Source organism: Engraulis encrasicolus, chromosome 17, assembly GCF_034702125.1.
Source record: "Engraulis encrasicolus isolate BLACKSEA-1 chromosome 17, IST_EnEncr_1.0, whole genome shotgun sequence".
NCBI classification, from domain to species: domain Eukaryota; kingdom Metazoa; phylum Chordata; class Actinopteri; order Clupeiformes; family Engraulidae; genus Engraulis; species Engraulis encrasicolus.
Window position 1 is genome coordinate 4,095,178 of NC_085873.1, and position 23,129 is coordinate 4,118,306.

A 23,129-nucleotide genomic window follows, 5' to 3' on the forward strand; every position below is an offset into this window, starting at 1 on the left:
GCCCCCCTGAACCCCCCACACTATTCCCCCCACCACCTCACTCATCCCCCCACACCCTATCCTGCCCTAATTTACCCTAATTTAACCCTGACTCATTCCCCCCCACCCTGCCCCCCTACACCCGCTCACCCCTCATTCATCCCCCTGCTCCTCCACATAATTTGGTCCCGCTACCCCCCACCCCCCACCCCCCCCAACACACACACACCCGGTCTACTGTGTCTATGTCAGTGTAAGAAGCACACTGGCCACACACACTTGAGAAAAGCGCACTCAGGCACACACACACACACACAAACGCACGCACACACACACACACACACACACACACACACACACAGTTTGGCAGGACAATATGCCTTTTTTTCAGCAGTCCACTGTGTTTGTGAAATTCAATCATTTGACAACATTCCTTTGGATATTTCAAAGTGGCAAGATATATATATTCATGCCTTTTTCTAGACAACCTTTATACTCACGTCTGTAAGGAGATAGGACAATTTAACTGAAAAATAGGTAATCTTTATTGATAATTATGGCCTTACAGTATTGAGAAAAATGTGTGAAAGTCTGCCATTCTGAAAAAACAGAGAACATTTTGAATTTTGGAGGACATAGATGGCCCGAAGTCCTTTTTCAATAGGCCTTCTGTGATCCACCGTGAAAACCCTGACAGGACAATAGGCCTAATTTTCCCAGCCATAGACTCTCTATGTGCATTTCAATAATTATTTTCAGCACTTTCCTTTGGATATTGCAAGGTGTTGAACTTTATTTTCATTTGTTTTAGTTTAGTCAACCTTTGTAAACATGTATGTAAGGAAATAGGACAGAATAGTGCTGAAAGATGTTAATCGTTCATGAATATCACCTCATAGTGCAATGTAATAATGCATGAAAACAAGTCATTTTGGAAAATGGCGGCCATATTGAATTCTAAGCAAAAATTGACGTGGCCCCATGTTTTAATTTCTTCCAATAGGGCTTCTGGTCAGTAATCCACAGAGAAAAGTGCAGTAGGACGAAAGGCCTAATTTTTCCAGCAGATTACCTGTCTAGTTTACTGACAGTAGGCCTAATGTCTGACCAAAAATCACATACCCATGACATGACAATAAAATGTACAAATGAGGCCTACCCATGGACCATTACATCCAAAATTCAAACATATATAAACGTATATTGTGTTAATTTGCATATAAAATGCATATACATTTGACACTGAAAACGAGTAGCCTATAAACATTATATGAAGCATACAAGGTAAGTATTTGTACCATACACAATATCTGTAAATGCCATGTACAATTTGTACTTTATTCATACTAGCTTCACCTAATATGATGGACTTTTGTCATATACAGCTTTTGCAGTTCTAAAACTATATGTTTGACATTACACACTTTCACTGTCATATACATGTTTTCCATATGGGTAGGCCTACATTTGGTAACACAGTGTCAACAGTTAAAGGATAGTTCCGGCGTAAAATGAAAGTTTCACCATTGCTTTCTCATGCCACATAATGTATCTAATGATGAGCCATTCTGGGCAATGCCGCGCCGTTATGGAGTTAGCTAATTTTAAGCTTTTTGGCGAAAAACGCAGCCAATGCATCACGGCGGGGCCAATTATAGGCCTATTATTTTCTGATGTTTCCCCGCTATAAACAACTTCAAAAACGCTACACACTTCATCACAAAGGTCTCGTCAATCAAACCGAGGCACAGAGAAGATCATCGGACCACACAGTCTTTCACTGGCCAGTGTTTTCAGAGGTGTCTCACTGTTGCAACTCTCTGACCCGAATGCAGGCTACTCAATCAGGTGGCTAGGTAGGCTAAACATGGTCCGCGGTTCTCACACCGGCTGCGACCGTAAAATGAAAAGCTGGAACCCCGACCGTTTTCACCGACTGCCACTGTCTAAACCAGCCATATTACGAGAATGGCTAATAGCATTAGAAGTGGACGAAACTGACATAAAAACCCTGAGGGATCGCTACTACCGTGTATGGAGGGAGCATTTCGAGGATGATGACTACAAGAAGAGTAAGGGAGATGGAACACCTAAACGAAACCGTCTAAAGATGAATGCTGTACCAAAAAGGCGCATGTGTAGCAAAGTGGGAAGTTGCGACTACGCCACCTGGTGGTAGTAAATGGTATCACCTTGAAATACTTAACTCAAAGGCTAAACAGGTTCGTGATACAACGACAGAAACGGGGGTCCCAATACAATAGTTTTATTATTTGTTCAGCTGTACACAAAGAAAACGGTAGGAACAGTGGCGTAACACAAACACTTGGGGCCCCCCTGCAAGATACTAGAGTGGGCCCCCCCAACCACGCAGTTGTTATTAACCTAGTAATATATATATTATATAATATAGGTCTATATGTATATAAAGGTCTAGATAGGCTATTATACTATATAAATATAGCCTATAGGCTATAGGCTATGTAGGCTACACACACACACACACACACACACACACACACACACACACACACACACACACACACACACAGGCCTATTCATATGAATATAAAAACCAACACTGCAATCATAAATACATAGGCTAAATCAATCAATCAATAAATAGTAGCCTAGGCTATAGGCTATAGTGAAGTTACTTTCTCACTCATCAAATCCATTCACCGTGTAGCAAACCTGAGTTCACACATTTGAATGCCTCTCCAACAGCTCTAAGTTTGCGTGACAGCTGTAAGTTTGAGATTTGTAATGAATATAGGCCGACTGACCGTAATTTCAAGACGCTTTTTACTGATCTGCAAACGTGATGTGAGAGAACAGACTCTCCACACCGGCCGTGTTGCAAACACGGACAACTTTCCGGTATCAAGGAAAAAGGTGAAAGGAGTGTAGGGTTTGGGACTCTTGGGAAAGTATAACCGCAGAGATACACCAGCGGCGACGCGATTCAAGCGACAGAGTGTAGCAGCAAGCGATACGAGAGATTGAGGAGACTAGAGTATGTCCGTACAGGCAGAAGGCAAAGCATTCAAGCATTTCCATTGGCTGTGGTCACTGACCTCTATACAGTCATTGGCTGTCGCGGCTTGTCGCCGAACCGCGTCATAGAAAGTTGAAAAGATTTCAACTTCAAATTGTCGCGCTCGTCGCGCAAATCGCTCTAGTCTCCAGAATCGCTTTTGTCTCTCGACTCAATACAAAGTCAATTACTTCCGTCGCTTGACTCACTCAGATCGCCGCTGGTGTATTCCTGCGATAAGAGATAAAGATTCAGTAGGTTAAAATTATTTTGAGTAACCTTTGTTTATGAAGAAACGTGAGGATATTACGAGGCAGCAGACGTCGCCGAATCAGCTGTGCAGCAACGCACCGGTTGATACAAACGTAGTTTCTCTTTTTCAGAATACTGCAAAATGTGATGCTGACTTGTTCTTGAGTCTCCACCCCATAAAAACCAGCGTGTGGTCTCATTAGGGCTATAGGCTACGATGCTATGACAGAGCTGCGCTTGAGGGAAAAGACGCACGCTGTTCTCTGTATCTTAAATTGATAGGCCTAACTGGCGCTCGCGGACAATTAGCGAAATTGAGCGTTTTTCTGCAGCGGTTGTGTGCGCGGACAGCTTATTCAACGGATTTTACAATTAAAAGTTAAATCACAGAGAACATGTCAGAGAGCGTTGATTCACACGCAGCGTCCAGCTCATTGTTGACGACACAGATATGGCCCTGTCTCGCGTAAGGGGGGGCCCGCCTTAAATGTCTTCGGAACTACTCCCCCCCAGCCAGGGGCCCCCACCCGAGCAGGGCCCCCCCGCACCGCGGGGGCTGCGGGGGTATACTTTACGGCCGTGGGTAGGAATAAATAGCACATTCACACCCTCACAAATACACACAGAGGCAGCACAGTCTAGCCACAGATGAGGGGCAATTAGGACAAGGCGGGACCACGAAGGGCACCCGACATACCATCAGAGAAATTAAATGCAAGTTAGTCACAGCAAATTAAAACAAAAACACACAAAAGAGATGAAACAAATCCACTGCAAATGTTGGCATGCAAAAATTAAAAGAAACGTGCAAATGTTCACTGCACACACTATATGGCACGGAGGCGTGGAAGGCAGCCACCATGCCCGTTGCCCGATAATGACAGACTGGTGCGCACTGCGCTGACGACCCAATGGCCCTGTCTGTAGGTGAATGAGTCCGGTGACGCAGCCAACCAACGAGAGCACGGCAGGCTCACAATGGCAGTCCCAAAGCACATATACAAAACGCAAAGAAAACTAAAAATAAAGAAAGTTCCTCCGTAGAAAAAAACAGCAGCAGGCGAGGCGCACACAGGTATCCCACACCGCGTCCTTGGCTTGCTCTGGAGACCCTGGTATACACTACGAACATATAAAGGGCTACAATTACTAACTAGCAAGAAAGTAATCAATTCAATAAGGTTCGTGTGGACGCCATACCCACCTTAATGCACTGGGATTTCTCTCACACGGATGTCGCGGGCTCACCCCATTCGCATGCGTAATTCCCGGCTACGGAAAATACAAAATACGTGCAGATTAGAAACCGTGGGTGTCTTAATCAGAGACATTGGCTTGTGTGGAGGGCCACGACTTACCCGGCCTATAGGCCTCGTTCATTTGGCGGAGATTACAGTGCCAAACCGTGGACCAACGGGTCTATCAGAATCTCAGGTCACAGAGTCTCCAGTAAGCGCGGTGTGGTAACACCAACAACGTGATCTGGTGGCAGCGGAAGATGCCAGCGCAGGAAACGGTAACCTGCTCAGGTAAATAGCCTAAAGCCCGCCTACTGCTGTCAGTCAATTGTCACACTCATATCACCAGTAGGTGCATCCTGCTACATTCGCCCCCTGCTTCTTTTGTCGACGACCCGACGACAGAACAAAAAAACAAAACAAAACAAGAAAACGCCCCGAGCCGAGTCAAATGGCTTAACCCCTCAGTACTGGATTCCGTAAGCACACGTGCACTCGCACGCACACACCCCCACGCGCGCACACACCCATTTAAAACATACCAAGCAAACTTACTAACACCATCATGCACACGCACACGCACATACACAAACAATGCAAGACTGCACTTGGCGTTAAACTTGATTGACCGAAGTCTCTCAAATCTGGCAACCCCCCGCTGGAAGTTCGGCTTCTCATCCCAGAGGGTGCCCTAGCTGAGACACAGGGGATAGATTGTCCACCACCCCTATGCTGCGCCGTCGAGGGGGATTGGGTAGGAGCGGGGACGCGCACCCCATCACAATTGCGCGCCAAGTGACCCGGTTGCTGGCAGCGCCAGCACACGAATGACCCACCGTGCGGCACTGGTAGAGGCCGCTGCAGCTGGGACTTTAACAAATCAATCCATTGTTCCATCAAGTTCAGCTGCTCCTGTTGCTTCAGCGCAATGTTCCTCAACTCTGCCATATCCTCCCTCTCCATGTTCCACCAAGATCAGCAACACTCAAGGGAAAGCACGACTACGGGGGTGACTAGCACAACCGCACCTTTGCAACCACCAGACCACAACCACCCGCTGCTGTTTGTCTCTAAAAGCAAAAAGGACACAATACTAAAGAGGCAACCTTTCTCATACATGCATGCGTTTACACATTTAATTCCAAACCGTACATTGCTAGAATGGGACCCACGCGTCTGTTACGATGTATATCCTGCCGACTACGCCAATTGTAGCAAAGTGGAAAGTTGCGACTACGCCACCTGGTGGTAGTAAATGGTATCACCAGGAAATACTCACTCAAAGGTTAAACAGGTTCGTGATACAACGACAGAAACGGGGGTCCTAATACAATAGTTTTATTATTTGTTCAGCTGTACACAAAGAAAACGGTAGGAATAAATAGCACATTCACACCCTCACAAATACACACAGAGGCAGCACAGTCTAGCCACAGGTGAGGGGCAATTAGGACAAGGCGGGACCACGAACGGCACCCGACATACCATCAGAGAAATTAAATGCAATGCTGTCAGTCAATTGTCACACTCATATCGCCAGCAGGTGCATCCTGCTACACATGGCTATGGAGGTATGTTTGAAGAGAGAGAAACATTAGAGTTGTGTCGTTCATGAACGAGCCGGTTCTTTTGAACGGCTCCCAGAAGTGAACGATGGGAACCGGATCACAGCTGGGGGAGCCACTCAGCCGCATTTTCGTTCATTTTTCATTAATTTTAAGCACGTGACCTCGACGTGAGTAATTAAATTTGGGAAAAAACACAATGGTTTGCCTTAAAGAGTGGCAAAAACAGTCTTTAGAAGCAGGAGAATAATCAGTTGTTGTTTCAACAAAATTACCTAGAGGTGGAGTCAAAATATTACATTCTAAACACTGAATAAATCATTTAAAAAAGAGCCAAAAGAGCCAGTTTTTTGAACGGCTCTTTGAAACGAACGAGCCACTAAGATCCGGATCCCATAAAAGAGCCATAAATCCCATCTCTAAGAAACATGTGTAAATGTGTCTGGCTCATGAATCTTGAGTGTCTGTGAATCTGTGAAACTGGTTGCAACACCGCGCGTCTTTGCCAGCAAGCACTCTGTTTTGGGAAGGCATACAGGTGCAGTAGCCCACTACAGGAGATAAATAAACTGTCAAAACAAACTAGCGCGGGATGGCAAGTGAAATTGTGCGACCTGAGGCATTCGATGTGGTTGATGTCAAGCATGCTAGAGTAGTTTCAGTGAAGTAGACACTAATTGACCAGGGCGCGCGAGGTCAGATGGACCATTACGCAACGGAGGAGGGCTGGAGGAATTTTATAAAGTCGTACTAGAAGTGCTCTTACAGATGTAAGTACACCACCAGTGGTGTGTTATTACAAAGTTGAATCCATGTTATATTATACCGTGTTGCAATTACTTTGTAAGAGTAGTCTGCCTACCTCTCTTCAAATCTGCTGCCTGCACACACGGTAGTCGCGATCCCTCCGGGTTTTTATGTCAGTTTTGTCCACTTCTGATGCTATTAGCCATTCCCGTAATATGGCTGTGTAGCAGAGTGGACGTTCTAATAATTATTACCCAAGGTAAGAATTACCATTAATATGTAATTGCACGACTACGCCACCAGAGGGAGACTCTGGAACCCAAAGTTAACTTTTACTCAGGACACAGGTTCGATAAGGACAACGGAGACGGGAATTCAAGTGGAAACAATTACAATCTTTTAATATACACCGTCTTATAAAATACAGTTTTGAAAAGACATTAGACATCACAATAAATATGGTGGGACAGGACACTCAATCATCTGGGCCAAAATGGCAGGCTCTTTCCCCCAAGCTCAGTAAGAACACACACCACACCCTTAAGTTAATCATAGGCTATATGCTACTACAGAGCACGGCAAACTACAATGTGAACACTGCAAACTAGGAGTCACACAATAATGGCACAGCACTGCAAACGACTAAAAGTTAGGGAATTACCCAGACATTGTGCCGGCACCGTCGACTGTTGTGTCCGCCCCCAAAACAAAAGTACAGCAACGATTAAATGAAATAAAAGACAGAGGTCGAAAACTCTCACCTTTCACCCTCCAAACACAAACGAGAAACAAACTCAAACAGAAACAAACACGGACTGGACAGACAGGCGCGCGCCCAGAGCGCACGAGCAGCCTGGATTGCTTCCCCACTGGTAAGCGCGCAACTCCTTCACCATGCACTACTATCATCCGTACACACACTGGCTCAAGTTCACATATACTGATGGTAATGGCCCAAACAAAACAGCAGCTCACGCAGGGAACAGCCCCACGTTAGGAGATCATGACACCTGCACGAAGAAGTTACGGGGAAGTTAATAAATGATTGAATGTGATATAACTACGAATGTAGGAACAGGTGGTGAGGGCGACCTACCAAGACAAGGCACAAGGTTTCCCATCTCACGCAGCAGCAGCAGCCAAGGAGGACGGTTAGTTGCGACGCACAAGTGAATTCCTAGCGAAAACACAGTCAGTAAGATACCCAAACCGATCCAATACATGATCCGAAAATGGACGATAGATAGGGCTACATACCAAATTGCGTCGAGAGGCATGGAAGAAGCCAACCTTCTACCGACACTGAAGTCGGGCGCTAGGGCAAGGGCCAATGAGATGAAACTCCACGCAGACTGCCAAAGTCTCATGGAGCGCATATCAGAACTCAGGTTCCACAAGCACCAACAATTTAGCGCGCCACCGCCACGAGTTTACATATCTGCCGCCTGCTCTCAAGGAGTTGGTGCCATATTTTTATAGACTTCGCAATTGGTATCCACCAGTCACATGACAACGACGCAACAGCAGACTACTGCCGAAGTTTTAAAGGAGCCGACATCCACTATGTTACAGCTGGTTTAGACAGTGGCAGTCGGTGAAAACGGTCGGGGTTCCAGCTTTTCATTTTACGGTCGCAGCCGGTGTAAGAACCGCGGACCATGTTTAGCCTACCTAGCCACCTGATTGAGTAGCCTGCATTCGGGTCAGAGAGTTGCAACAGTGAGACACCTCTGAAAACACTGGCCAGTGAAAGACTGTGTGGTCCGATGATCTTCTCTGTGCCTCGGTTTGATTGACGAGACCTTTGTGATGAAGTGTGTAGCGTTTTTGAAGTTGTTTATAGCGGGGAAACATCAGAAAATAATAGGCCTATAATTGGCCCCGCCGTGATGCATTGGCTGCGTTTTTCGCCAAAAAGCTTAAAATTAGCTAACTCCATAACGGCGCGGCATTGCCCAGAATGGCTCATCATTAGATACATTATGTGGCATGAGAAAGCGATGGTGAAACTTTCATTTTACGCCGGAACTATCCTTTAAACAGGTGCATGGTAGCATCATTCCGTGACAGCCTCAGGCACTGGAAGCCTTGTTTGGGTGAACGGCACCATGAGAAGAGAAAATTAGGATAGAATGCCCATCACTGATTCTTGAAAGTTTGGCAAAAACATGTCCCTGCAGTAAAATATTAATTCTGTTTAAAATCAACTAGATTTTCACAAACAAAATGAACCCAGGTAATGGCCAAGGGGTCTGTCACACGAATACACAGTTGTTTGAAATATTTAAGTGTAATTTTATTACTTTTCATGGCTATAAACCTGTCCACACCCTGTAAAAACGCCTGTCCCAAGGACTGGCATCATCATTTCAATTGACTTAAAATACAAAAATCACTAACAGAATTGAAGAATATCACCATGATGTGGAAGACCATATTAAAGTGGTTCTACAGATGTGCACATAGTGGATGTAAAACAATATTTACTATTATTTACTGATTGCTCAAAATGTGTCCAGCATATTGGTCACCACTGTCAGATTTTTTCTAAAAGACAATAAAATCAGGTATGCACAAGGTAATTTTCATTACTGAGGACCCCTTTTCAAACCTTCAGCTCTACTGCCTACTTCACCATCACTGAAGCTCCTGTAAGTTTATTATTTTGTCCTCAATTTGTTAATTTGTTTGGACACTGGTACTGTCCCAACCATAAACTGTCAACACCGTCGGGGGTTTTAATAGTATTGTATTACATTAATGTTAATAAATATAATTTTTTCAGTGCTTTTCAGAAAAGGTATGAAGCACCCAAGAAACAGAGCGAAAATGAAATGGCTAATGTGAACAAACAATGCATAATATTTAAAAGAGTGGTTTTTTGTCTCACACCGTCAGATGTCACCACCGTCAGAGTTTGTTCTGCTCATCATGTTGTTCCATATTTTACTAAATTGTGCTAGTTAATGAAACATTACTAGGCATGTTAGTAATAATTGTGATCCAAAATGATACTCTAGCCACCACTGAGGTGCATTTGGAGGTTTTTTTGTCAGAAAACCTGACGGTGGTGACATCTGATGGAGTTCACCAAAAAACATGTTTTACGTGTTTTTGACATGTTTTAAGAATATGCATACAATAAGTGTCTACAGTTATGTTGAATTGTTAAAGTAATTCACTTTAATACAGTAAACATGTGTTTTTACTTCTAATTCTGTCTGCCGCTGTTGACAAAACAAGAAAGAGCCCATTTTATGAAAAATGTTAAACATGGGGAGCTTGGCCAATGCATTCACTGCACAGCCAAGACCTACATCTATTATAATACACCTCTATATTTTGTATTTGAACAACTTAAAAGCTGTTTTTACCACATTTTCAACAACCAGTGGCTTACTTCCTAGATAATCTAACTAATGAAGTAAAAAGACATGCTCATACTGTGCACACACAAAAATAAAGTGTTTATGCAAGATGCCATTGACTTGAGAGGGCTATTTATTTTGCTAAATGCAGGTACTAATTAGGCCACTTTCACCACTCTCAGATTACTGTCACCACCGTCAGTTCTTAAGTCACCACCGTAAGAAGGAGTTTTGGACATTTTAAAGGAATGTGCTTACAACATTTTCCTTAGTAGTCTAATAGCTTAGCTACATAATATAAAGGAATCGTTCAGTTTGTGATACAAGCATGAAAATTGGTACACATATAGCCAAAGGCATTCCAAAAATAACTGGACATGGAGCCATTGCGAATTTTCAACATGGTGGCCATGGCAGCCATTTTTCAAAATGGCAACAACAGCAACAACACATTTTCTTAGATATAACACATTTTAGACATATTTACCATTCATACCACTTGGTAAATGTAATATGGATAATTGAAACGTTGTCATGAATATTCAAGATGGCTGCCATTTTCAAGATGGCCGCTGTCACTTGTATGCTTTATCTGATGTAGGTGATATTGGTGTGAAATCAGTCATTTTTCATGATGCAGAATTCTAATTTGGAACTTTGGAATTAACCAGAAGCATCCTTTTATCTCATACTTGGTATACAATATAGTATCACTGTTTCATTCAAAATGGCAGCCCATGTCAGATAGTCATACAATAGTGGAGTCTGTTAAGGGTTTTTACCATTACGGAACTGACAAAAGCACTTTGCATGGTGTTTCCTTAGGGTTTATGCTGTAATTCTAGCCTAGGAAAAAAAAACTTTCTACTATGTCATATACAGTAGGCCATGTTGTGTAATGCATGACATTGTTATTACATGACATTATACTTAGCTGACAATGTTAATATAGTCCCGAACTCAGCAGAGATGAAAGGGCAGTGGTAGTCTGCTTGACCAGATTGATGAAAAGTACAAAAATGTACATAGTAGTGGTGTGCATTGGCACTGACTGCCCTCTCGATTCGATTTCGATTTGGGTGGTAGAGATTCTATTCCATTCCATTCTATGCATTTCCATGCATTACATTTCTATTGAAAGCAAAGTAAATGTTTCGTCATGATGATGAGGCAATACAAGTAGTCAGATACTGTGCAACATTTTTTTGGCTGTTTTCTGTATCAGTCTTGCAGTTTTCAATGCTTTGAAGTGCTTTTATTTAATTTAACAGTCATTTGCTCCTGAAATATAAACGGAAGTAATTGAAACTTTAAAAAAAATTCTGCATCGATTATGGAACTTGTTGCATTGAATTGAATTTTCCATGCCCCGCATTGCATTGCATTACCGAATCGATTATTGTAGTACATAGTGTGAAAGTATAAGTCTGTGCTGACATGCTTGACAGCAAATGTGCCATTGTGAATGATTTGAGACGATTCTTGGTCTGAATTCTAATGAACATTTCCACATTACAACTATGGTGAGAATAGATGACTGCTGCTAATGCTTGCTCAGCATCTGAATGGGGAAGTGTCAGTGCAGGGTGATGTCCAAGGTAGCAGGTTCTCCATCTTCTATTTTCCATAACAGATATTTTTTATTTGTATGAGAGAGGGTAAAAGACAGGACCTCTCCATATGTATGAAGAACCCATAAGATCACCTAATTCTACATTCTCACAAGTAGCATTGTGCATACGTATATTGAGTGCATTTCAGCCATCTTTAGAATGGCATTACAGAGAGATTACTCAATATACATGTAGGCTACAGTATGTCTTCAATTCAAATTAAATGGAAATGTTTTCTCAGTAGGTGTTGAGTAAGTAGGCAGAGGCCAATTGTTTTTTTTCCTGAATTTGCAAACAAGTCCTCACCTACTAAGTGTGTCACAAGTTGCATTACAGTTAGTCAGTGAGTACTTCAATTGCTACTTCAAAACTGACAGCTGATGGACAACATGTGCCACCCTGACCCACAGGAGAAATATATGAAACAACAATTCTCATATGGTACTGTATATACTATAAAAGTAAATCATTACCCACTGCATGAAAAGAGGAATTTGTGGATGAGTTTTGCACCTTAAATTGCCTCATACCTCAAGCCACAGCATTTGCGGCTCCCCCATGCCCCCCTCCCATCCATTTCTTAGAAGAGCCTTTAATATGTAAATGCCAGTGATCAGGTCGGGAGCTGCCCCAGTCAATTTCAAGTGGGGTGGGGTGGGGTGAGGTCAGGTGGGTGGGAGGGAGTGGGGGGTCGGCAGGCCTGTTTCTAGGATTTTGGGGTCCCTAGGCAACGGGATTGTTGGGGGCCCTAGGGCATTTTTTGGCCTTTTACTAAAATGTGTGTCTGTGTGTGTGTAGGCTATGTTTTTTCACGCTGCCCAGTGGTGTTTTTCAGAATCACTAACCATTAAACCAGGGGTAGGGAACCTATGTCTCGAGGGCCCTTGAGGCCGTTTTATCCGGCCCCTGATATCATTATAATGTTTTGCAACTTCACAGGAATCTTAGAAATTAAATTTCCAATGCAATTAAGTTAGCCTATATTCAGGGGACCGGGTGGGGACTGTTTTAAAGGTGTCTACCTTTAAAGATGTCTATATGTCTATATAGGCCTAAAGGTGTCTATATAGGCCTAAATTTTATGGGGAAATCCTGATTTGTGTTCATAGTACGGCCCCCGGAGGATTTTATGACCATGGTAGGAATTTTTGAAGTGGCCCCTCGAATGAAAAAGGTTCCCCACCCCTGCATTAAACATTTCTACTAGCCACAGCTTTGCTGCCAGTACATTTTATTATGATACTATAAGCTCAGAAATTAAGTTGATCAAACAATTCGATCTGTGCTATAAACATCTAAATGAACCTACAGAATAGGCTATCAAAATAGAATCATCTGAATGATCTTTCTTGGACATACATTTTGAAGTGACCCTTCGAATTAAAAAGGTTCCTCAGCTGCTTTTGAGGAAAAACATCAATGTGCTTGGCCACTCTGGTTTTTAAATGGTATTCTGAACTAAAGCAAGGATTGTTGAAAGTTAGTTGAAAATAGACCGTCTCTGGTTAAATTAGTTCTACACCAAGCCTTTAGGTGGCAGTAAAACGAATTGGCACAATGCGAATTCCACACACAAGCCACAAAGAAGCCATCACCCGCGGTCAACAGCACCTTCCTGATTGAACAGAACCACGCGTTGTCTGTGTGGTTTACAAGTTTCTTGGCGATATGGGGGGAAAGTTCCTCACATACCAACGGAAAATGGGATTCATATACATGTAAGTATATTTTACTCAACTGTGGTTTAAAGTTTCAGTACTCAAGAGCGATTGAATAGCTCCTCTGAACACAGATCCGCCATTGCTAAGTTATGGCACAGCCGCTTTACATAGCTGGTAGCTCAAGTCCCCTCAATGTGACTACACTAGTTGCTGCTGTACGCTAGTAAAGTCTGATGACTTGCGAGCATCGTAATGACAAAATGCTGTGGTGAAACAGTGAATATGTTAACTATACTTGTTGATGGTAAATTGTTTGACATTGCTAGTTCTCAGTTGCCTTTCCCCTGCCTAAAGGATTCCCTGATTGACGCTCCCAACCCAGGACGCTCCCCTTTCATCTCGCTCCCACTAGCCAGACTATCGGTACCACCGCCATATGGCGGAGCTAGTTATGTTGTTGATGTTAGTTTTTTGTTTCTAACCCTAACCCTAAACCTAACCCTAAATTGCTTGTGTGTGGCAGTATATGATAATACGTGAAATATAATCGGGTGGGACTACACGTCCGGGAGTGATAGAAACACCTGGGACCGCACGTCCGGGAGCGATCTCAGTTGGGAGTCTCCATCCCCCACCGTGCCTAAAGATAGACAAAGGCTACCGTTAGCATGCTATTGCGTTAGCTCATCAACTAGATGCTGGGCACTGCTCATTTTTCACGTCTGCCCGGCATTTCGCTGATGAACTAACGCTTAGACGCCTTGCCAATGTATTTTACAGCGGCAAAAATGCATCTAGGCGACGTTGGAAAGACTGGTGTGCCGTCTGGGTATGTTGGTTTTCAGTGCTGGGCAGTAGCTAACATTCTCTAGTAGCTTGGTCGTAGCGTCACTACTATGTATCGAGTAGCTAACATCCCTTGAAACACCTTGCCCTTTCACCAAACCGACCGATTCTTCCTTGTTGCGTTCTATATTATGAAAGCTAACCGTGAGTAGTTCTGGCGGCAGCTCTCAGTAACGCGAGCCCAATGTATCAGCGCGAGCTCAATGTCGACCAGAGTGGTCAAGTTGAGCACGCCACCCCGAAATCAATGTGAAATACCCTGCCATTTGCAACAGTAGGCAACCTGTCCTTTAAAAGTATGGGTCCTCAAAACAGCACTTGTTGCACAAATAAGTGTAGATGGCCTCTTCAAGAAATTGAAATTATGTATGGTCACTTTTTCTTATTGTTTCACGTGGAGGTCTACTGACCTTGTCTAAATAATGTAGGCTAGTTTATGTACATGTATTATATTAGGACCCAAGGTTAATGGGTTATTCTATTTACCATGTTTTCACAGGCTGCTGTCTCATAATATGGCGAAGACGAGTCACCTGAAGGCCTAACTCGCCATAGAAGACTGAAAGAATGTAAGATTAACTTCTTTGTGACCAATATGACTTGCTCATTGATACATTTGCTATGTCAATATGAGGTGCATGGCAAAATATTTAATATATTTGTCTCGCTTCTAGGAGCTGTAGAAACAACAGGGTGTTCTTTTTCAGGGTATTCTTTTTTATAGAACTGGGCAGGTCATTTATTCGTTCCCCTTGTTTTTTGAAGTGTCCTGCAGGATGCTGTGTCCTGCAATCCTGTGTGCTGTGCTACAGACGCGTGTGGAGGTCAACCCAAAATGGGCACAGTCTCACCACAGAAGAGTGAAAGAGGGTAAGCTTAACCTATAGCCTACGTCAGGGTCGGGGAACGTTTGTCATTCGAAGGGCCGCTTCAAATTCATCCGAGGGGCCGTAAAAGTCCTCCAAGGGCCGTACTATGAACACAAACCAGGATTTTCCCTTTCACTTTAGGCCTATATTGAAGGCAGCCACATTTAAACAAACGCCACCTTCTTCAGGTTCCCTGAATATAACTTAATTGTATTGCAAATGTATTTTCTAAGATTCCTTTACAAAATATGTCATATTTCATGTGAAGCTGAATAGCATTAAAATTATATCGGGGGGCCAGATAAAACTGCCTCAAGGGTCGCAAACGGCCCTAGAGACATAGGTTCCCCACCCCTTGCCTACATTGTCAATATGACTTGTGCTACTTTATAGATAAGTTCTCAATGCTGTGCATTGCTATGTTTTGATTTATTTTCTTACATCCTACAGATCCTGGCAGGGAGACGGTAGTGTCCTGCAGAATGGTGATGGGCCAATCTTACAAGAGACCACAGACAACTGATATAGTGTAAGATTATCCCTGTTGGGCTCAATAGGTCTTGCTTATTGACATATTTGCTATGTCAATATGAGGTGCTTGGCAAAGTATTTATTTATTTGTCTCGCTTCTAGGAACTATAGAAACAACAGTGCCTGCTGCAGTATAACGAGGACACCCTGAGCAGAGAGCTCCAATAGACCCAGGTCCAGTGTCTTGGCAGGGTGAAATGGCACTGATATGGGTATGTACTAATGTCAGTTAAAATGAATGAATTAATTCTCATATCTGAATAATGTGAACACTGGATTTACCACACACACACACACACACACACACCCTAGGCCTAGATGATTTGGACCCAAGGTTACTTTTACCACAGCTCTGGCACATCAATTTTCATTTGTTTAATAACTGGTCAGGTAATTTATTCATTCCCCTTGTTTTTTTTTTGTTTTTTTTTGTAGTGTCCTGCAGGATGCTGTGTCCTGCAATCCTGTGTGCTGTGCTACAGACGCGTGTGGAGGTCAACCCAAAATGGGCACAGTCTCACCACAGAAGAGTGAAAGAGGGTAAGCTTAACCTATAGCCTACGTCAGTGGTGGGGAACCTTTCTCATTCGAAGGGCCAATTCAAATTCACCCGAGGGGCCGTAAAAGTTCTCCAAGGGCCGTACTATGAACACAAACCAGGATTTTCCCCTTCACTTTAGACCTATATTGAAGGCAGCCACATTTAAACAAACACCACCTTCTTCAGCTTCCCTGAATATAACTTAATTGTATTGCAAATGTATTTTCTAAGGTTCCTTTACAAAATGTCATATTTTATGTGAAGCTGAATAACATTAAAATTATATCGGGGACCAGATAAAACGGCCTCAAGGGTCGCAAACGGCCCTCAAGACATAGGTTCCCCACCCCTGGCCTACATTGGCAATATGACTTGTGCTACTTTATAGATAAGTTCTCAATGCTGTGCATTGCTATGTTTTGATTTATTTTCTTACATCCTACATATCCTGGCAGGGAGACATAGTGCATGAGACCATAGAAGACTGAAATAGGAGATTATCCCTGTTGGGCTCAATATGACTTGCTTATTGATATATTTGCTATGTCAATATGAGGTGCATGAAGTATTAATTTATTTGTTGTTTCTACAGCTCCCAGAAGTGAGACTGAGTGCCTGTTGCAGTATGACGAGGACGCAGTGACCAGAGACCTTCAGTAGACCCTGCTGGCATGATTGGCGTCTGAAGAACATGAAATCAACAGCAATGTTTATAATGTTGTACATACCTGTATAGTCTGTATTAAAAGGCAGTACCTGTAGTATTTTTTCCTCTTACTTTCATATTTACCACATATTTACTATGAATTGACAACTTTTACTAAAATCCATTTTTGTATGTGCCCTGACTAAAACTATCCTTAAACCTAACCTGTCAGAGATGTAACAACAACCTGCTCTTAGCAATGTGGCAGCAGTCTACTTGGATGCAGCGGGGAACATAGAACCCTTTTTTGAAAAAGCATTGTATGTTTCTGAGTTTTATGAATTGTGCCCTTCCCAAACATCATGCATAGGCTAAGCGTATCTATGACACGCTGATTTGAACTCACTATCGCGTGGGTCCAATACGCATTTTCAAGTTAAGTCGTGCTCCACAACGCCCTGTGACAGGTTAGGTTTAGGGATGGTTTTGGTTTAGGCACAATTTAGGTAGAAATTCGCCTAATCTCGCTGTTCTTGGCAAAAGTAAAGCAGCAGAAACATTACTTCACTGACAGGTTAGGTTTAGGGGTGGTTTTGGTTAGGGCACAGCAAAACATATTTGCGTTTAGTAACAGACATGCGCTGTGACAAAACAAAATCGCCGACACGGCGGGAAAACTGCGCAAACCTCGCATTAGTCAAAAGTGCATGAAAGCGCTTTACCGTTGCGTTGAGGAGCACGCTTTGAATTCAAAATGCGTCGCACCATGCACTAGCGTGCGATACGTACGCTAAAGCATGATGACAGCCTGCCCAAACTTAACTTGTCGGCAATGAATGTTTCCTAGTTGTACATTTGTGACCTGAGTGCTGTGTACATCACTGCATATATAGGCCTAGTATATTGTTTGCAGGGTATGTGTGTAGTTGCATGGTTCTTGTCAAAGTGTGTGTACATTGTTTGGTGTGATATTAAAAGCCTATTTTAAAAAAATCATTTTCATTTCATTCATTTTCATTTTATCAATAAATTCACATCATGCATGCTAAAGCCCCATCACAGTGCAGCCTATAATGATGTGACTATACAAAGTAAAATCAACCTAGGCATATTATTAATAATAATTTTTGCATAATTATACGGACCTACTGTATACGGTCTGCATAAATTAATCCAACGTGACCAATAGAAGGTCGTAGCTGCTAACCAATAGCGCAGCTCTTTTACTTTGAGTCACGTGTCTTTTTCGTCCAATAAGAGCAAGGCTAGTCCGCGTTCCGGGCTGGCTGTCATTGCCTTTCATGTGGTAATCGTTGGGCCATTAACACCCTGCTGTGAGACCTATCGCGGCTCGCGATTCGCTTCCGGGCGATTTAGGTGTCATCAAAATTGTTAGTTTTGATTCTCTCAAGCGCTCAAAATCAGACGAAAGTTAGGCAAGTCCGTGGACGATTAGGGACGAGTTTATTGTCACAAATCCCCCTTTTCGTGCTGTGACAGGTATTCATTTTCTTGATATGCAAGGCACACAAATAGTCTGGGAGGAAGGATAGTCTACCATACCCCCCAAACAAAATGTCACATGACTTAACATGAACTGACATGAATGCCACATGACATAACCTTCAAGATTTTGAGTGGCAACAGTAACATAACTCATTCCCACTACACTTTTTTGCTTTCTATTGTACATGACCTCAGAATGCTCTACATGTTTCAGTTCTATAATTGTACTGTACAGTACACTACAGAACAGTACAGTGCAGTGCAGTACAGTAGCATACAGTACGGTGCAGTATAGAAAAGTACAGTACAGTACAGTAGCATACAGTACGGTGCAGTATAGAAAAGTAAAGTAGAGTATAGTACAGTACAGTACAGTAGCATACAGTACGGTGCAGTATAGAAAAGTACAGTACAGTACAGTAGCATACAGTACGGTGCAGTATAGAAAAGTACAGTACAGTACAGTAGCATACAGTACGGTGCAGTATAGAAAAGTACAGTAGAGTATAGTACAGTACAGTAGCATACAGTACGGTGCAGTACAGTACAGTACAGTACAGTAGCATACAGTACAGTACAGTGCAGTACAGTACAGTGGCATACAGTACAGTACAGTACAGTATTTCACATTACAGTACAGTACAGTATAATAGAGTATAGTACAGTACAGTACAGTAGCATACAGTATAGTACAGTACAGTACAGTACAGTACAGTACGGTATTTCACATTACAGTACAGTATAGTAGAGTAGAGTATAGTACAGTACAGTACTGAGTCGTAAGGAAGCAACGTTCTAAATTTCACGCTGTTTTCAGCTCCGTAACGGTAATGGCCTTTTTCTTGAAAATGGCGGCCATCTTGAATATTCATGACAACTTTTAAATTATCCATAAGACATTTACCAAGTAGTATGAATGGTAAATATGTCTAAAATGTCATATTATATCCATTACTCGTAAGAAAATTGTTGTTGCTGGCGGCCATTTTGAAAAATGGCTGATATGGCCACCATGTTGAAAATTCACGATGGCTCCATATCCAGTTCTTTTTAGAATGCCTTTGGCTACATGTGTATCAATTTTCATGCTTGTATCACAAACTGAACGATTGTTTTGGTTAGCCGTTGCACTATAGGAGTTGTTGAAATATCAAAGTAATAGCCAATTTAAGCCTAAACGAATATTTGTGAAATGACAAAAAATTGTTTGTTGTATTTAGGCGTTAAGTAAGCATCGTTTGACGGTACATATTTTAAAACTAGAACACATGAAACAGTATTAAAATAGAACAAAAGTGAATTTTCAACATTTAAAGGCATATGTGTGAACCAAAAAATACACATAATCACTTATAAACTCCAGATACATATGCAACCAAATCAATACAATTTTAATAACTTTTAATTGTGTCTGACGGTGTTGACAAAAAACAAGCTATGGTCGGAGAAAAGCCTGATTTCTGAAAAAAATACAAAATGGGGAGATTGGCCTTGTGCATTTCTGAAAAGCCAAGACCTTAGTCTACAAGGATATACCATATAATTTTGTAATTCACTTTGTTTTTTCTGTCAACATTACAACCTGTTTTAGCCACTTTCTCAAGAATCAGTGCCATAGGTTAAGTGAACATCTTCACTGGATATTTCAATAAGACAATAACCCAAAACTTTCATCCAAATAATAGTTAAAAAATTCTTCAAGGATACTAAAACCATGGTCATTGAGTGGTTCAGGCCTCAATCCTTTAGATAGTCTTTGAGGAGTGCTTAAAATGAATGTCCATCCTCAACATCCATGCAATTTGGACCAGCTAAATGATTTGTAATGGAGAAATGGGTCAAAATCTCTGGTAGGACATGTAATCAAAGAGCCTGGTGTCCGTTTGGTTAATAAATGGCACCGTATTGACTATTAATAATCAGGGGGCTAATAATTTTGTTCTTGCCATTTTTCCCCTTTTTTGTTTTAACTTGTTGTAACAATGGAAAAATCCAAATTCAACTTAATGGACACTATCTCCATTGTGTTTCTTTTTCCAGAATAACATAAATGTCTTAATAATGGTCATTCTCAATAAGCAATCAAGAGAGATGTCTAATTTCAGGAGGGGAGCTAATAATATCATCTTCAACTGTGTGTATATGGCGAATCATGAGCCCTGTGAGAGGTGACGTTGCCCCCAGCTGACGAGTGACATCACCCACGTCAGAAGACAACATGTTAGTCACAGGTCATTTGGGAGAAATGTTAATCAGGTTCATCAAATTATGTGTGGGGTCATTAGTAGGAATCTATAATGTTAGAAACAGTAACAATATAATAACCCAAAACTTCCGTCCAAATAATAGTTCAAAAGTTCTTCAAGGATACTAAAACCATGGTCATGGAGTGGTTCAGGCCTCAATCATTTAGATAGTCTTTGAGGAGTGCTTAAAATGAATGTCCATCCTCAACATCCATGCAATTTGGACCATCTAAATGATTTGTAATGTAGAAATGGGTCAAAATCTCTGGTAGGACATGTGCCAACCCAGTTAACAAGTAATCAAAGAGCCTTGTGTCCGTTTGGTTAATAAATGGCACCGTATTGACTATTAATAATCAGGGGGCTAATCATTTTTTCCTTGCCATTTTTCCCCTTTTTTGTTTAAACTTGTTGTAATAATGGAAAAATCCAAATTCAACTTATTGGACACTATCTCCATTGTGTATCTTTTTCCAGAATAACATAAATGTCTTAATAATGGTCATTCTCAATAAGCAATCAAGAGAGACGTCTAATTTGGAGGGGGGCTAATAATATTGTCCTCAACTGTGTGTATATGGCGAATCATGAGCCCTGTGAGAGGTGACGTTGCCCCCAGCTGACGAGTGACATCACCCACGTCAGAAGACAACATGTTAGTCACAGGTCATTTGGGAGAAATGTTAATCAGGTTCATCAAATTATGTGTGGGGTCATTAGTAGGAATCTATAATGTTAGAAACAGTAACAATATAATAACCCAAAACTTCCGTCCAAATAATAGTTCAAAAGTTCTTCAAGGATACTAAAACCATGGTCATGGAGTGGTTCAGGCCTCAATCATTTAGATAGTCTTTGAGGAGTGCTTAAAATGAATGTCCATCCTCAACATCCATGCAATTTGGACCAGCTAAATGATTTGTAATGGAGAAATGGGTCAAAATCTCTGGTAGGACATGTAATCAAAGAGCCTGGTGTCCGTTTGGTTAATAAATGGCACCGTATTGACTATTAATAATCAGGGGGCTAATAATTTTGTTCTTGCCATTTTTCCCCTTTTTTGTTTAAACTTGTTGTAATAATGGAAAAATCCAAATTCAACTTATTGGACACTATCTCCATTGTGTATCTTTTTCCAGAATAACATAAATGTCTTAATAATGGTCATTCTCAATAAGCAATCAAGAGAGATGTCTAATTTCAGGAGGGGAGCTAATAATATCATCTTCAACTGTGTGTATATGGCGAATCATGAGCCCTGTGAGAGGTGACGTTGCCCCCAGCTGACGAGTGACATCACCCACGTCAGAAGACAACATGTTAGTCACAGGTCATTTGGGAGAAATGTTAATCAGGTTCATCAAATTATGTGTGGGGTCATTAGTAGGAATCTATAATGTTAGAAACAGTTCACTCTGTTGAACACTCTAATATTTGAATTGGACTATTACACCAGATGGAAATTAGCCATTGAGCTAGCCTAGTAAACCAGCGCCACCCGCTGGACGGCGGCCTCGGACAGTCGAACATTTTGAACACATTGCCCTGAATCTGGCAAACCAATGACAACGCAGAGATTTGTTTTGAATCAAAGCGGGCGGGGTTTTAAGAGAGTGACGACGAAGCTCGCAACACTGGGAAACGGTGTCAGGATTTGGCTGATTAGCTTCGCCGATTAGCAAGGCAATTCCTCGTTGCAATTCTGCCGCCACTTCGCTCAAAGAGGGTGGACGCGATTGGTGGGTGCGCGAGTTTACTATTGGGCACACATACCTATACAGGTGTGTGGTTGGGCACCTCCATGCATCCAATACCCGTCTTCCATATTTCTTTCTGGTCAATCGTAAGTCAGTCATTAACGTGGCACATAATTGGCTGAGTAAACTGGCGGCGGAAACGACTCGTTCAAAATTCGTTCAATTTTGTCTGAATTCACTAGCCTAGCATTTCCCACTGAAATGACTGGAGGTGGGACTTATTCACTGAGTGCGTTGCAACATGCGACCTTGCCTCCTCCATTTGCGCTTGTCTCCTTGTCCCGTCTCCTGGCCCCTCCTCCGTGGAGAAAATGATAAAGTTTCCCAGCTGTCAGCCTAGCCACAACAACTTTTGAGGGACAGTTTTTCATTCACCATCCCAATTGCAAATGAGAAAAAGACTCTACAATTGAGCTTTTGCAAGATATTGAAATATAATGCTGTTGTCAGTGATGTCATCATGACATATTACTTCTTGGTACGAGGAGAGAAGCAAATGGAGGAGGCAAGTGGAGGATGCAAGGTCGCATATTGCAACGCACTCACTCTCTCCAGTTCTTATACTACCTCCATGCTGGGAAAGCACATCAACGCGAAAGATGGCGCTGATTGGTCAGAGTGTTGGCCTGTAGGCACAGCAGGCACGGGTTGAAAGACAATGGGTTGTTCTCATCAACAATCTTCGGATGTACTATTCATCGGGGTCAGACTAAATTACACATCCCAT

At 42.2% G+C, this 23,129-nt stretch overlaps 1 long non-coding RNA gene across 1 annotated transcript; it reads left to right on the forward strand.

The window, feature by feature from the left end:
* The first annotated feature begins 13,115 nt into the window (after window positions 1–13,115).
* On the forward strand, window positions 13,116–17,008 carry LOC134467720 (uncharacterized). The gene is made up of 7 exons (XR_010038643.1): window positions 13,116–13,517; window positions 14,806–14,875; window positions 15,072–15,176; window positions 15,626–15,704; window positions 15,809–15,918; window positions 16,142–16,246; window positions 16,840–17,008. It is a non-coding gene; the product is annotated as an uncharacterized LOC134467720 (long non-coding RNA).
* Window positions 17,009–23,129: the final 6,121 nt, after the last annotated feature.